We start from the raw sequence: 16723 nt of genomic DNA on the forward strand, positions 1-16723 counted from the left end.
CGACCACAAAAATTTGAGAACCACTGGTCTAAAGTTAACAGACAGTGTTTAGTGCAGTCCACATGTTTATATATGTTTATTACAGTGACTTTGAATTACCTAAAGTAGTGTGGTAACGCAACAGATTTGTTTTTATATTTCTGCAATCTACTTTAGTTTGTGTGATTTGTTACTGACTTTCATATTAATGTTTACACCAGGCTTATTTGTCAGTGCTTTATGTTGTCATAATTATTACATGCTTACAAGGTTGGAAGTTCAACAAATCAGTCAATATACTGTGATTGTAGTTGTTAAATAAAAATGTAATTCATATCAATTCATGCATCACCTAATTTCATCGTAACATATAGGCCTGGCCTACAGAAAATAACATTTATGTTTAATCTATAATAGTGTGTTGGTCATACTATACAATGATTTATAGCTTGTCTTTGTTGAACAATACAAAACATAAAGAGCTTTTAAAAATAATTGCATATTAAATCGCAATTGCAATATTGGTAAAAAAAAAAAAAATCGCAATTAGATTATTTTCCAAAATCATTCAGCCCTACTATCAGCTGATCCGCCACCGACAGCAGATCCCTAATATATCTGCACATAGATGGATCCACTGGTAGACACGACTTTCAAACACTGAGGATAGATTTGAGTATAGAGAATAAGCACACAAACGCATTAACCAAACTGATAATGTTGCTTATTGTTAACCTGATAGCTGAAGCTTTTGACATTTTCAAAAAAGAATGGCAACTGGTTACTGGCATGCTAAGCTAACTAACATAAGACAACAAACATAGACACAGGTAACTTTTGTATTTCTTGGGAACTGTAGTGAATATCAAAAATCCATTGAGTCATTTTTGTACAGCTCAGTCCAAAGATCATCTGATTAGATTTTGGACAAAGCTGGACAAAATTTTTAGGAGAATTAGGGGGAAAAAATTTTTTTCCATTTACGTCAAAATGATAGAAAATAAAAGATGAAATATCATAAGAATCGAAAAAGGAATGTACGGACAGAAAAAAATCTGGCCAATGTTTTAAAAAGTTAGAAATATTTTGGCAAGAATCCTTATATCTCTGAAACACTAGATGGTGCTGTGTTCAAATTTCTCATGTACCTTCAGGACATGCTGAAGAGGATTCCTAACAATTTTTGTGTTGATATGTCAAACCGTTTAAAAGATGTTGCAATTTATGACACATTTTAAAATGCCGGTTTGAAAACTGAATTTTTAAACTGGTGCTATAGAGTTGGTCAGATTACTATTCGTTATCATCACTACAAGTTTTCATAATTTTCATATGTTTCGTTCATGTTGTGCTTCTAGTCATGTATGGAATGTTTTTTTCAAATAAATCTTGTTTGGCTGTAAGGCCGACGGCTCTTTGTGTTTTTTTTTGTTAACCGTGCTCTTTTCGGCAATGAAAACCAAGGGCCACCGGCTAGAAAGGCTTTATAAGAAAACTGGCCTTATTGTACACTCCTTGGCATATACTGAACACATTAAGCAGTACAGGAATACTCTTAATGCAGCTCGATCATCTTATTTCTCTACTTTCATTAATAAGTCCAAAAACAGGCCTAGAAAATGTTTTAATATGATTAAGAAGTTAAATCAGCCTCCTGTGTATCTCATGGCATACTCATGGCTTCTCTAGTTTTGATGCTATTGTCCCCACAGTGGTTGATGAGATAATCAGGCTTTCTAATTCCTCTACTAGTCTTCTTGATCCTGCACTTACCTCTTTACTGAAGAATTGCTTGACTGCTTTGTCACTACTCATCACTCATTTAATTAATACGTCATCTGGAACTGTACCATCTAAGCTTAAAGAGCAAGTCATATGGTATTTTAAAGTGTCCTAATATTGTGTTGGAGTCCTCTACAACAGGTTTAAATGCATCTAAGGTCAGAAAACATTGTAATTTTCTCAGAATATACATTTAATATTAGAGTCATTTGCCAATGATTCGTTCCAAGTTCGGAGCAAACCCCTTCCTTCCATAAGCCTACACTGCTCTGATTGGTCAGCTGGCCAAGCCTGTTGTGATTGGCACAGAGAGGAGTCCTTGACTTGAGCAAGTTAGCGAGCGCTACCATTGACAAAACACCTTTACATAAAACAATAATATATTGCTCCAATCCGTTCTTATAATAATGACATAAAACACAAAAACACTTATGCAAGCGAATCGTGCCCACAGCTAAAGTTTAGCTGCTAAACTGTGAACACTTAAAACAATAATGGTGGATATGTTAGCCGAGTGCTAACATGACTGATAAAACAATACAGTTTGTAAACCAAAATATGTCTAGCAATGTTTGAAGAACGACAGACAAAAGATGCTCTGTCTTAACTTTTAATCAGAAGGCAGAACAGCTGTATCACAGGAGCACCAGCCTATAACTAACTCGCTCGTCTCTCCCGCATTAAACCTATAACTTCCGTGCAGCAAAATAAACAGCAATTTCACAATGATTATAAAGTCTGTGCACTACACTACATTATTATTATTATATGAAGTAATTAGAACAACGTAAGTCTACAATAATCGACACATTCTTAGGAAATAGTGGGTTCACAGCGAATTATCAGAACTACTTCAGTAAGACCTGGAAACCTAAAGCTGCACTAGGTATACATCACATATTAGCACAAAAACTTGATATTTTGAGCACTCAATTGAAAATGTACACATAACGTATCAATCATACTTACAGGTTGTGGTTAGGACAGTTTGTTAGTCCAAATTAAGAAGATTAGAAGCCAACGAAGACAAAAGCCAAGATTAGAGAAGCAGTCCTTGGTAAAATGACATGCCCACAACAAAAGGTTCAAATTGTATTTCTGTGGTATCCTTGAACACAGCGTCTTCTCAACATGAGGTAAACACACTAACTAGCGGAAGTGTTTGTGGGCAGGTCAGACTCTGTTCATATTTTGCGGGCAGGCGGGGATTATGCAAATGTGTTACCCAGTGACGTATACCGGCAACAGGCAAAAGATTCGAAAATATGACGACTCGTTAAAGCGATTCAGAATCGACTCTCTCTTTTGCGAGACAATATCTTTATTTATCATGCACTTTTTTGATTAATAACTTTGCAGATTGTTTTCATTTAAAGATAGCTACGTTATAAACTGCAAAAGAGATATTTTTCAAAAACCCATATGACCTGCTCTTTAAGATTGCTGCCGTCACCCCGGTTCTTAAAAAGCATGGTCTCGACCCTTCTTCTCCAAGTAGCTATAGGCCCGTTTCTAACTTATATTTTCTCTCTAAGATATAAAAAAAAAGTTGTTGCCTCCCAGTTACCAGAGGTGGAAAATAACTAATTACAAATAATGAAGTATGCATTACTTCAGACTTATGTGCCCTCTAGAAGCTTGCGTTCTGCAAGTGAACGTCGCTTTATTGTGCCATCCCAAAGAGTCACAAAATCACTTTCTCTGACTTTTAAATTAAATGTTCCCTCCTGGTGGAATGACCTGCCCAACTCAATCAGAGCAGCTGAGTCTTTAGCCATCTTCAAGAATCGTCTAAAAACACATCTCTTCCATCTTTATTTGACCCTCCAACTCTAGCACACTCTATTATAATTCTATTCTTTATAAAATAAAATAAAAATAAAATAAAAACTTGCCCCTTTTAGACTTGCACTCTGTTTATTTACTAACACTAAAAACTAACACTTGCTTCTCTAATCTTTTTGCATTCTATCTATTTGTTTTATTTTAATTTTTTATACAATTATAATTCTGACTTCTGATTAACAAAAGCAAAAAAGGCCTCTAACACTAGCTTGCTCTATTCTTTTTATATTCTATCTGTTTTTCTTTTTATTTATTATATGATTTAAAAAAAACTGCATTAAGCTAACTGAGACTTGTTATAGCACTTGCATATCATTGGTCTTTTGTTGATTTTGATTGCTTCCATTGTCCTCATTTGTAAGTCTCTTTGGATAAAAGCGTCTTCAAAATGTCTAAATGTAAATGTAAAAAAAAAAAAAAAAAGGACAAAGGCGCCGCCGATGGAGAAACAGAGTGAGCCGGTGTTTGACGGGCACTTTTCAAACTGCTGAGGTGGAGCCCTGCGCTTCAGCCAACAACAGACAGGTCTGACTTGGGTAAAAAAAAAAAAAAAAATCAAAACTTCCTGTTCAGCTGGGCGCCGGGCCGTTCAAACCACGCTTTGCTTTGACTGTCAATTTGGCGTTTGGCATTTTGAATCAGCATAGTGTTTCAATATTTTAGTGAATGTGAGCCATGCTCTGATTTTAAATCGTAATTTTGACAGCTCCTGAAATGGGTCATACCGTCGATATTACACAGCAGTACAGGTGCATCTCAATAAATTAGAATGTCGTGGAAAAGTTCATTTATTTCAGTAATTCAACTTTTTTTTTTCTCAACTAAATTCAATGCACACAGACTGAAGTAGTTTAAGTCTTTGGTTCTTTTAATTGTGATGATTTTGGCTCACATTTAACAAAAACCCACAAATTCACTATCTCAACAAATTAGAATATGGTGACATGACAATCAGCTAATCAACTCAAAACACCTGCAAAGGTTTCCTGAGCCTTCAAAATGGTCTCTCAGTTTGGTTCACTAGGCTACACAATCATGGGGAAGACTGCTGATCTGACAGTTGTCCAGAAGACAATCATTGATACCCTTCACAAGGAGGGTAAGCCACAAACATTCATTGCCAAAGAAGCTGGCTGTTCACAGAGTGCTGTATCCAAGCATGTTAACAGAAAGTTGAGTGGAAGGAAAAAGTGTGGAAGAAAAAGATGCTCAACCAACCGAGAGAACTGCAGCCTTATGAGGATTGTCAAGCAAAATCGATTCAAGAATTTGAGTGAACTTCACAAGGAATGGACTGAGGCTGGGGTCAAGGCATCAAGAGCCACCACACACAGACTAGCGATGCAGCGATTAACCGGTTTCGCGATTAACAGCGCTTTAAAACGTCACGGTTAATTAATCGTAAAGGTAGTATTATTCAGAAGTAAAAACTAACAATATTTTTTTTCACCATGTTTTCACCATGTTTCCAAAGCCTCTACCCCAGGTCCAAAAGAAATGTAAAGAATGTACAAACTGAAAACATTAAATACTTTTGTGATCTATTTCCATTTGTTATTTTCAAAAGAGAAATACTGTCATGGATGTTTACAGAGCAGATGTCACCTTTTTTAATTCCAAATGGAGAGATGGACTTCTGATTGTCTTTTGTTTATTATTATTTTGTGCTGTATTGTTGGTTACTGTGTTATTACGGTTTCAAAAGCCAGCAATAAATAACACTTTAATATCTAAAGAGTGTTCATGTGATTTTATACATTAGTAATGTTGGGAAATTAATAAATGCATAATAATAGTCATAATTGTAAAACCGTGATTATTCATCAAAATCTATATTCGTTGCACCCCTAACACAGACGTGTCAAGGAATTTGGCTACAGTTGTCATATTCCTCCTCAGACAACGTCAAAGGCGTCTTACCTGGGCTAAGGAGAAGAACAACTGGACTGTTGCCCAGTGGTCCAAAGTCCTCTTTTCAGATGAGAGCAAGTTTTGTATTTCATTTGGAAACCAAGGTCCTAGAGTCTGGAGGAAGGGTGGAGAAGCTCATAGCCCAAGTTGCTTGAAGTCCAGTGTTAAGTTTCCACAGTCTGTGATGATAAAAGAACTTTTCCACGACATTCTAATTTATTGAGATGCACCTGTATATGTAAATAGAAACTCGTTGATAGAAGGACGCAGTTATTGCAAGGATGGAGCAAGAACAATGTAAGTGTCTAAAATACATGCACACAGTTCAGTTCAATGGTAAAAATCACCCACTTTAACAGTGCAGAAACTAAATGTGCAAAGCTAAAATAACCTCAACATTAACAACAACATTGAAATAAGAGCACATGCATTTTTACGTGCATCTGGCTGATAGATCAACCATGATTTATCTGTCAATCAGATGCATTTAAAATCACTTTTTCTGTGTGCGTGCTTTGAATGTGTGAGCACATGGGCGAAGAAACAATATAGTCTGTGACTGGACAATTTATTCATATCCAAAACGAGATGATATGAACATTACGGAGCGCAAAACACTCTCATGTTTCATTCATACTCTAAGCCGGAGGGCACTCTCGCACAGAAAGTCCAAAACGGGCCAGTAGAAGCAATAACTTATGACATGCAGGAAATCCCTAATATGGACAAAGGCATCCTGCTATTGCTGTAGCTAAAAAGGTAATTTCAACTCATTTCGAGGTAATAAGTATAGTATATGAATAATGCAGTGCTAATTGACATAACATTTAATACAGTATAGAAACTATTAAGCCGTATTGTGTTTGTATAAAGCAATCCTAAAATTGTCATTAGGAAAATAAAGAAAAAAATATAGAATGCAAATTATTGGTTATCGTCCAGCAGTGTATTAAAGCCTGTCAATTAGACAAAAGGTTTTAGTTTTTTTTACATTTCTGTCCCCCTCATTTCTGATATGATGGCTACACCCCTATGTTTGCAGAACAGAAAACAGAGCATGAGTCTTCTTGTGCTTTAATGGTTTGAAGTCATATTAAAATGCACACAATGGAATCGATAAGAAGTGGAATAGATTTTGGATTCCCAAGCCTAGGTATGGGTTAAAATGTTAAATAAAATGCTCTCTTTTTTTTGTCCTACCGAAAATGTGCCTGGAGTCCACCATTGTAATTATAACAAGCTACACTTTCAATGTGATTTTTAACCATTCAAATCAAGAAGACTCACGGGCTGTTTTCTCTGCTGCACACACATCCTTGTATAAGTGTTCTTTAGCCTGTTGATTTTCATTCATTGTATTCAGCTAACAAGGAAATATTTTACAATAAGAGTTAGAATAAATGTGAATGATATCTAAACATTTTTATTTATTTATTTATTATTATTATTAATAGCCCAACCTTACCCATACCCCACATTATTTTTACTGGCACCTTTCTATTCACAGTTTTAAACCCTTTCTTTTATTTTAAACCATCAATTACCCTTTTTTGCTTTTGCCCTTCTTAAAAACAACCAGATAATCTTATACATGAATGTACTTTTCAAAATTTGTTATAAAACAGTTGCTCCTGGCAACAGGGATAGGTAGTTTGCTTAACATAGCGTCAAACATGACAATTTATGAGACTAAATATCATGTTTTGCTCCAAAATCACAATAACATCAGTCGTGTTTGAAACAGTTCGCTTCTGAGGTTCCATGTTGCTTCTTATCACAGTGAGACAGAAAATATATTTTTATAAAAATCGTTACTGTGATACAAGCTATGTCAATTATCGTCACATTGCAATTGGGTGGTTGTCTTCCAGGTTTCATCAGTCAAAGCATCTCTATCTGCATGTTATTCAGCTGTAGTGATATCTGATGCATTTGTCCATATAAGAGAATTTCCTGGGTCTCACTTGTGAAACAGACATTAAAGTACATGAGTATTAGGGTTAGAGTTAACCCTGCTCCATAATGCTCACATCGTCTCATTTTGGGTAAAAATTACAAAATAATACTAAAGTACTTTGTAACGCAGTAACTTGAGTAGTTTTTCAGCAAACTACTTTTTTTTACTCTTACGTGAGTCATATTATTTTTCAGTACTTTTACTTGTACTCAAGTAAATTATTCCTTAAGTAGCAATACTTTTACTTAAGTACAATTTCTTAGTACTCTTTCCACCACTGCCAGTTACAGGCCTACTTAACAGCACAAAACCTCTATGAGCCCTTCCAATCTGGCTTTCGTCCATTACACAGTACTAAAACAGACCTGGTTAAGGTTCTTAACGATATTCTCTTAGCCTCTAATTTATTGCTCTTAGCACTCTTCTTCTGTTAGACCTCAGCTCAGCTTTTGACACTGTTTGTCATAAGATACTCCTCTCACGGCTTTCAGCAATTGGAATTACTGGCACAGCCTTTGAATGGTTTTCCTCCTAATTTGACAGGGAGGCAATAATTTGTCATATACCAAATACATAAATCATCCACCAAATCCATCAGTTCTTGTGTACCTCAAGGTTCTGTTTTGGGCCCTCTTTCTCTTCACTATTTATATGCTACCAATTGGAAAAATAATCATACGCTATGGGTTTAACTTCCACTGTTATGCAGATGACATTCAGATTTATTTTAGTGCTCCTTCCACCTTAGTGTTTCCTCCGCCTACATTAAAGGTTTAGTTCACCCAAAAATGAAAATTAGCCCATGTTTTACTCACCCTTAAGGCATCCTAGGTGTATATGACTTTCTTCTTTCAGACGAATCCAGTCTGAGTTATATTAAAAAAAAATTCTTTCTCTTCCAAGCTTTATAATGGCATGGGCGGGTGTTTTTGTTCAACAGTCAAATAAAGCGCATCTATCCATATTAAAATGTGCCTCACACGGCTCCGGGGCATGAACAAAGGCCTCCTGTAGCGAATCAATGCATTTTTGTAAAAAATTATATAAACAGTTTTTTGTAACTTCCGCTAACTGTTGTATGCACGTTCACAAGAGACTGCCTTTCTGGGCGGATGACATAGGACGTAGGCATAGCGCATGTGCATGTGAGTCTTGAAAACCAACGTTTGTTTAAAGAAGCAAAGGAAGCAAAGTTTCCTTACTTTACCAAAGGAAACCCAGTCTCCTCTTGGCTTATATCGAAATCCTCCGACATATTTTTTCAACAAAAAAAAATCCTAAATTTGTGCTTTTTGTTCTCTCTCTGTCGTGCTTCCACGTTCATCACTAATCACCGCCATGTACGCTGCGCATACGTCCTATGTCATCCGCCGGAATGGCTTCCGCCTATGACAGTTAGCAGAAGTGAAAGAAAGGTGTTTATATCGTTTGATATTGTTCTTACAAAAACACATCAATTTGCTACAGGAGGCCTTTATTCACCCCCGGAGCCGTGTGAGGCACGTTTTACTATGGATGCGCACGCTTTATTTGACTACTTTTGGACTGTTGAACAAAAACACCTGTCCATGCACATTATAAGGCTTGGAAGTGCAAGGACAATTATAATATAACTCCGATTGGATTCGTCCGAAAGAAGAAAGTCATATACACCTAGGATGCCTTGAGGGTGAGTAAAACATGGACTAATTTTCATTTTTGGGTGAACTAACACTTTAACAGCTTGCATCAATGAATCTTAGCTTTGACTGGAGGCAAATTACCTTAAATTTAACTCTGGAAAAACTGAGGTAATTTTGATTGGCTCTAAAGCTGTTGTATCTAAACTTTCTGGTCAACTGATGGATTTGGATGGTGATCTGATTATGCCCTCCACGACAGTTCGCAATCTTTGTGTTCTCATCGATTCCACTCTTTCATTTAATGATCACATTGGTAAAGTGGTAAAGATAGCTTTCTCTCATATTTGATCTTCTCTCAGACAGCTGGATGCTGAAACTGTTACATATGCCTTTGTCACATCTCAACTAGACTACTGTAATTAATTTAATTATGGCCTGTCATAAAATATCAAACTATTACAATATGTTCATAACTCTGCAGCTTGCTTGATCACCCACACAAGAACAAACAATCACATTACTCCAATCCTCTACCACCATCATTGGCTTCCGGTTTCCTTGCGCATAAACTACAAGATACTAATTCTCAAGATACTAATTCTAAAGCTCTCCATAAACTTTGTCCTTCATATTTTTCTGACTTACTTCAGTCTTATGTTCCTGCTCCTTACGATCTTCTAGTGAGGGATTGTTAGTCACTCTTAGGTTTCGTCTGGTGACTATGGGAGCCAGGTCTTTCAGTGTTGTGGCTCCCAAGTTGTGGAATGCTCGCGAGATCCACTTTCCTGCAGAGCTTAGCTCTAACCCTAATCAAACACACCCGAGTTTGCTTATCATTGTCTTCAGGATCATTAGAAAATCACAGGTAGGTTTGTTTGATTAGGGTTGGAGCTAAACTCTGCAGGAAAGTGGATCTTGCGAGCCAATTTTGAGGATCACTGCCCTAGACATCCGTCAAGTATCCTCCCTTCTCTCCTTCAAAAATCTCTTAAAAACAGATTTTTCTCTGAGTATTACTCTTCAGTTCTCAGTCTGTAAATTGTACCCTGTTATGGACATACACCCGAGTTTGCTTATCATTGTCTTCAGGATCATTAGAAAATCACAGGTAGGTTTGTTTGATTAGGGTTGGAGCTAAACTCTGCAGGAAAGTGGATCTTGCGAGCCAATTTTGAGGATCACTGCCCTAGACATCCGTCAAGTATCCTCCCTTCTCTCCTTCAAAAATCTCTTAAAAACAGATTTTTCTCTGAGTATTACTCTTCAGTTCTCAGTCTGTAAATTGTACCCTGTTATGGACATGTTTATCTAAATCCTCTCTGTATCTCAAATCTAACTTTGTAAGTGTTCTCTGTATATTACTTTCAGCCCTTGGTATGTGTTCTGTACTTTGTTGATGTTTATTTGTTTCAGTTCCTTAAACCTGACTTGTAAAAGCGACCCTGGGAGTTGGAAAGGCGCTATATAAATAATAATTATTATTATTGATAATTTAATTTTAAAAATAATTTAATAATATAAATATAATAGAACAGCTTCTTAATAGAGCAGCTTCTTTGTCACCTCTGCAGTGCAATAATTTTTTCAGTGCATACATTTTGTTGATACAAATTTTGTTTGATTGGTAACAGGCCTATAGTGCCTTATTTTTCTAATATGGCTCTAAATCGCATAGCTACATTTATATGTAGAGGGCCATATTGCACCGGTTACATTTATATAGAGCCCCATTGCACTTTCATGTTTATAACAACAACAGTTCAACGGCACAAGTATCTAAATAAGAAACAACCTGAGTTTCTTTTTAGCTCAGCTCAGGCTTCCATTTCTAATTTGAAAACCTCACTTTAGAACTAGTAATGAAGAAACACTGAGTTGCTTAAAAGCTTTTTAGTATTATGTAGTGTACCCTGCTAACACAGTTACGTAATGTACTGGTACTTTCTGGCAATTTCATGACTTACCAATTGACAACGTAACTACAATGCTGCATGCCCGTAATTTTATAACCATCAAATTACCAATTCACAACGACTTCAGTACGTCCTCCTAATGTCATAGGGACGTCCCATACGCAATCCACCTTATTTTGCAACGCGGAAGTAAACGATGATGTACTTCCTTATAATGTGCTAAACTTCCGTTTCCGAAAGGAGCGATGTGGTGGGAGCGCACACAGAACACTATTATAAATATTTACCATACCCCTGGTGTATAACACAGTCGGAGGATAAAATGAAGAAGTGGCCTGCCATAACTTATGAGGACATTTTTAATTATTTAATTTTGTCGCTTGGAGTAGACGGGTCTTCGATGAGGAATTATAAAAGCACTGAGGCATATCAGTACCTGCACAGCGGGAAAGTCGGCCGAGTGCTGGTACATGAAACAGAAAGTGAATTCGTGTTTTTAAAAGCAGACCTGAATCCCAGAACTGTTATGTGATTGCATTGAGGATTTAGGTAACTGGTAAATGACTAATGTCTCCTTTTTCTCTTTCATCTGTGAAAGCACTTGTTGATAGTTTTAAAGTAGTAATGACATTTTTTTCTGATAAACTGATTACTATACAGTGCAGAATTAGGGCTGATTAACTGCCTCCAAAATAAAAGTTATAAATAATAAAAATATATGTGTGTACTTTAAAATAAATAAATATATATATATATATATATATATATATATATATATATATATATATATATATATATATATATATATATATATATATATATATATATATATATATATATATATATATATATATATATATATATATATATATATATATATATATATATATATATATATATATATATAGATATACAGTATATACTGTATATATCTTTTTATTTTGGATGCAATTAATCGTCTGACTATACTATTCAGAATGTTTTCCATTTATGCGTGTACTTTTTAATAGTACACGCATAAGTATATACTTTTTAATATATATATCTTTTCAGAATGTTTTACATTTGTTCCGAGATTTTTTTAAAAAGTGACAAATTTACGATTATTTACCTAGCATTGGTAAACTGTATCATTTTCAGTGGGGGGCGGGGGGGGGGGGAAAAATAAACTGCATTTTGACATTTTAATTGTGTGTGTGCATATATAAGGAGAAAGAAGTAATATAAGATCTTGAAAATATTTGTGTAAAAACAGTATATTTAATGGTCACACTGAATAATTCCAAACAACTACACAATGTATCAAAAATTACTACACCATTCTAAATTTCATATAAAATGCCATGGAATGTAGACTCTCATGTGCTCCTCCATTGTATCAATCCAGTCGGAGATAATTCAGCTTACTACACATCAAAGCATTCAGCAAGATATCCTTGAAGTAATTCAACTTCAGCTTCATCATGGTCATCAGAATTTGATCCATTATGTGCATCTTAAAATTGGAAGTGTAGAATTGCTGGAGATATTTAACATGTTCTTTAAAGACACTAAGGGTGAAGCCAGTGTACAATAAAGAGCTAGTGTCATTCTTGAGAATGGAAAGGGCTAAGGGATCTTTACTGTGGAACTGTTTTGCCTTGTGTAACATTATATTATCCGCTGAGGCATAAGTGTGGTCTGTCAATGCCTTGACCTCCCACTGAGTGCATGCATCACAGTACTGAAGGGGCAGCTGCAATGGCTCCGTTTGTGCGGTCTCATGGTCACCTTGCTCATCTGGAAAACACAACACTGAAGTCAGTCAGATGCACGGGAGAAACTGATAAATTCTCCACCCCCTATTTACAAAAAGTAATTAAAATATGTAGCAAAAGTATTTTGTACATGGCACTATGGTGTTCCAGTCGCAGTACAATGGTATTTTTATTCAATACAATCACAGTACCTGGCTTTAAGGGATAGTTCACCCAAAAATTAACATTTTCATAATTTACTCAACCTCGAGTTGTTTTAAACCTGTATAAATTTCTTTGTTCTACTGAACACAAAGGAGGATATTTGGAATAATATTAATATACAAACTATTCTTGGGTCGCATTCACTTCCATAGTATTATTTCTTACTACTATGGAAGTGAATGGGACCCAAGATTTGCTTGGTTACAAACATTCTTTGAAATATCTTCCTTTGTGTTCAGCAGCAAAAAGAAATTAACACAGGTTTGGAACAACTCGAGAGTAAGTAAATGACAGAATTTAAATTTTAGCTATCCCTCTATGCGCTTTTTTGTAAGAGTTTTCTACTGTTATCAAAAACTTCAGCTTAGCACTAAATATTATTCCTGCCCAATAGGAGTGTCATCGATAAAGAAAGTGTTTAAACAATGTATTTTGTTAGAGCACGTAACTTAACAAGAAGCTGTAACATACCTGTTTGTGGATATATCCTAATGAGACGTCACCTCGGAGTCTTCACTGGAGCATCCTTTTTCGGGGAATGGATGATTTTTCCGTGGGTCTGCCATCAACGAAGTGGAAAGAGCAAACGTACGGAAATGTCGGTGGTTTCTTTAAGTTAAAGGCTTTTAAACAAAGACGACAAGCTTCTTCTCCCTTCGAAGGGGCATGCAAATCATAGGGTGCCCCACATCCACATTCAGCTCTGGTACGTGGATTATGGTCAAAACAAATGTCTTGCAGGTATTTTTTACACTTGAACCAGCTATTATGACACCACCTAACTGCACAAAGTACGCCAGTCTTTTCATATTAAAAGTAAACTAGCCTGTAAAATCTACACAGTGAACGCAAAACTATGGAATCACAATACAACTACTATTAGCGGAAGTGCTTTACCGGAAATCTGACACATTATAGCTCAAAAACGGCAGTGCCCACGCTTACGTGAAAAATAAGGTCGATGGTAATATATTAGTAATTTCATGACTTACTGGCAACGTAACTGCAACGTCTCATGCTCGTAATTTCATTACCATTACCATCATCAACTCCACAGCTGACATACATGACACATGGCGCACACATGTTGACAAGAAAGGAAAATAAATTTTTCTGAGTCATGAAACATTTTATTTCGTAACGAGTTATGAAGATAACATTGAAGTAATGACACAGACCTGGCTACACCATCTCATTTGCCGCAGATACTGTATCAGGACAGCGTCTGAGGCACTTTTTACTTCAACTGTGTCTGACAGAAGAATTCGTTTTTCTGAGGCGAGTCTTACAATTTATAACAAATAAATAGGTTTATAAAATGTATACAATAAAGTTCTTGAACTCTGGAAAGACGCCAAAACCCTTTTTTTTTTTTTTTTTATGTGTAGTACTGCTGGCCGTTAAGACCATGGCAACCGGGAACACATAATGCCGAGTTCACACTGTACGATTTTAGCCCGATTTTTCACTCGCTGACAGGTTTTGCAAAATCGCCGACAAATGCCCGAAATCGGAGGCAAATCGGTGCTCGTTCACGCGAGTGACAATCACGCAGTGTGAATTATCAAAGACAAGATCTGAGGGAATCGCCGATGCCTGTGAAATATTTGGCATGCTAAATATCTGGAGCTGTCGGCGATTCACAATCACACTGTGAGAAATTAGTTCTGACTGAAAAACACATCAGCGATGACCTACAGCCAATGAGAGACCAAGATACAGGGCAGCGGGAAGTTCGGGGAGGAGTTATATGAAACGTAGTTTGCGGACAAGTGTTGCCAAATCTGCGATTGCCACCGGTAGTTTTTTATGTCAGCAGGTTGAAGCGACCCCAATAACGTGATATTTAGGCCCTGGAATGTGAATTGTACCAGGAGAACCCCCCCAGTATTTTACCCCCGAACACGATTTTTACTGGGGGACCCCCTCGAAAGCAATTGGGCTATTTTCAGGCTAGTTTTGAGTAGTAATTGGGCGGGTTTTGTAGCGAAAACCTGGCTACCCTGCACCAGACAGAGCTGTCGGCGATTCTTCCTGCTGTAAAGTCATGCAGTGTGTAACCTCCTGTTGTCGTTCCATCGTGCAGTGTGAACACAGCAACAACTGAATTTTACCCCAGATAGTCGTTCAGTGTGAAACCAACAGTGATGCGACGTCTTTGAAAATTGTGCAGTGTCAACTCGGCATAAGCTGCTGGAGAGGATGGCATCTGACATTTCTCACTGTTTCTCGCCAGTTATGCCAAAAAAGTTCAACAATTGTGTCAGATTGGTTAAGAAACATTACCCAGAGCCTACTTTAAGTGCTTTAGTTAATTTTATACCTCTGTGATAATGGTATCTTTCCTTATTTTATCTGAAATGTCTGCTAGCAAATGTTACACGAGCATAGCATATCTGTTTATATTTATGCTGAGCATGGAACGCCTTGTAGCTTCTAAGCCCTGATTAAAATGATAATTTATTTCCATGCATGCTGAGTGGTCAGCCACACCTACTGGCTGCATCTGAAAACTGAATGTAACTTAAAATTATTTTGATTTTATATGAAAATATGATGTACAACACACCCAAAGTTCAATTTAATTTCAATAAGTGTTTTCTATATATTTTTAGTTTGATAAATAGGCCTACACATATTTTTGTGTATATTTAGAAATATGACAACAATCACATATCCCACACAATGTTTAAGTGTTTGTGAATATTGACGTATAATTTAAATACATAATCGCATAATATCAGATATAGAACTTTTTTAGAAGAGAACACATTATCACTGTTGTTTAAACCGATGCGCATTGCGTCGTCGTTTTCCATCGTGCCTTTGGTCAGCGCAGTCGAAGAAGAGCTAGTCTCAAGCATAACCGTTTATCTGAGAGCTTTGATGATAAATAAACGAATATAATTACTACAATACAATTCTTTTTGCTAGAAATTACATAAAAAGTGGAAAAAGTTGGTCAAAACATACATTGACTCAAACAGACCACCAACCTTATCTCGCAAATTGTATTTTTTTATTTATTAGCTCAGCAGTCACGGAATCGAACGCACTAGATAGTGGGATGACACATAAATCTAGAATGCCTTAAGAAGCCGATCCGCTTAAAGGTATCTCGGTAGACAGATTGTGAAACGATCATTGGAATCAGGCGTGCCTTTCTTTCTTTCTGCCTTCATACATCCGTATGCAGCATTTTTCCAGCTTTCGGACGCAGCCATTGACTGCCTGTATATCTAAGTTACACATTCTAAACAGCCCAGTCCAAACCTTCTCAATGTAAATCGTCGGTGTCTTCTGTCATCTCGTCTTGTCGGGTTTTCCACAACAACTGGGGTGCTGTATTCCGCTGAACATTAGCTGTGTCCGTAATCAGCCTCTAGTTAACACTGACTCTGCTCTGTAGAGTAAGTGTTCTAAATAGAGGAGGAAAAGAAAATGGATGAGCAAATTTGGACGTTGATGTAATTACAGTGCGCCGTTGGAGCTGACGCTTCTTTTTCGTCTTCTTCTGTGGATTTACTGGGGGGGGGGGTTGCAATCCAACTGGTGCATACCGCCATCTACTGCTGTAGATGTTGTACTGTACTTTGACGAAGATGGATGCAGGATAATTTACTATACTGTATTATTTATTATATTGTAGCATGTTCAAGCATGTTGTGTTATAGATAACAATGTGCTTAATGTTAGTGTTGCACTGTATTCATTTTTGTGTTGCGAACTGTTATTGGATGTTCGAGTTGGATG

General features: G+C 36.6%; 1 protein-coding gene across 3 annotated transcripts in view; it reads right to left on the minus strand.

Moving 5' to 3' along the window:
* Nucleotides 1–16500, minus strand: part of chst10 (carbohydrate sulfotransferase 10) — a 95063-nt gene extending 78563 nt beyond the window's left edge. For all 3 annotated transcript variants that reach the window (XM_016255175.1, XM_016255174.1, XM_016255172.1), the window contains exon 1: nucleotides 16244–16500. The gene's annotated coding sequence lies outside the window, so the exon portion shown is untranslated. The remainder of the gene's footprint in view (nucleotides 1–16243) is intronic.
* Between the last annotated feature and the right edge of the window lie 223 nt (nucleotides 16501–16723).

Source organism: Sinocyclocheilus grahami, unplaced genomic scaffold (assembly GCF_001515645.1).
Source record: "Sinocyclocheilus grahami isolate Dianchi unplaced genomic scaffold, SAMN03320097.WGS_v1.1 scaffold1319.1, whole genome shotgun sequence".
Taxonomy (NCBI): Eukaryota; Metazoa; Chordata; class Actinopteri; order Cypriniformes; family Cyprinidae; genus Sinocyclocheilus; species Sinocyclocheilus grahami.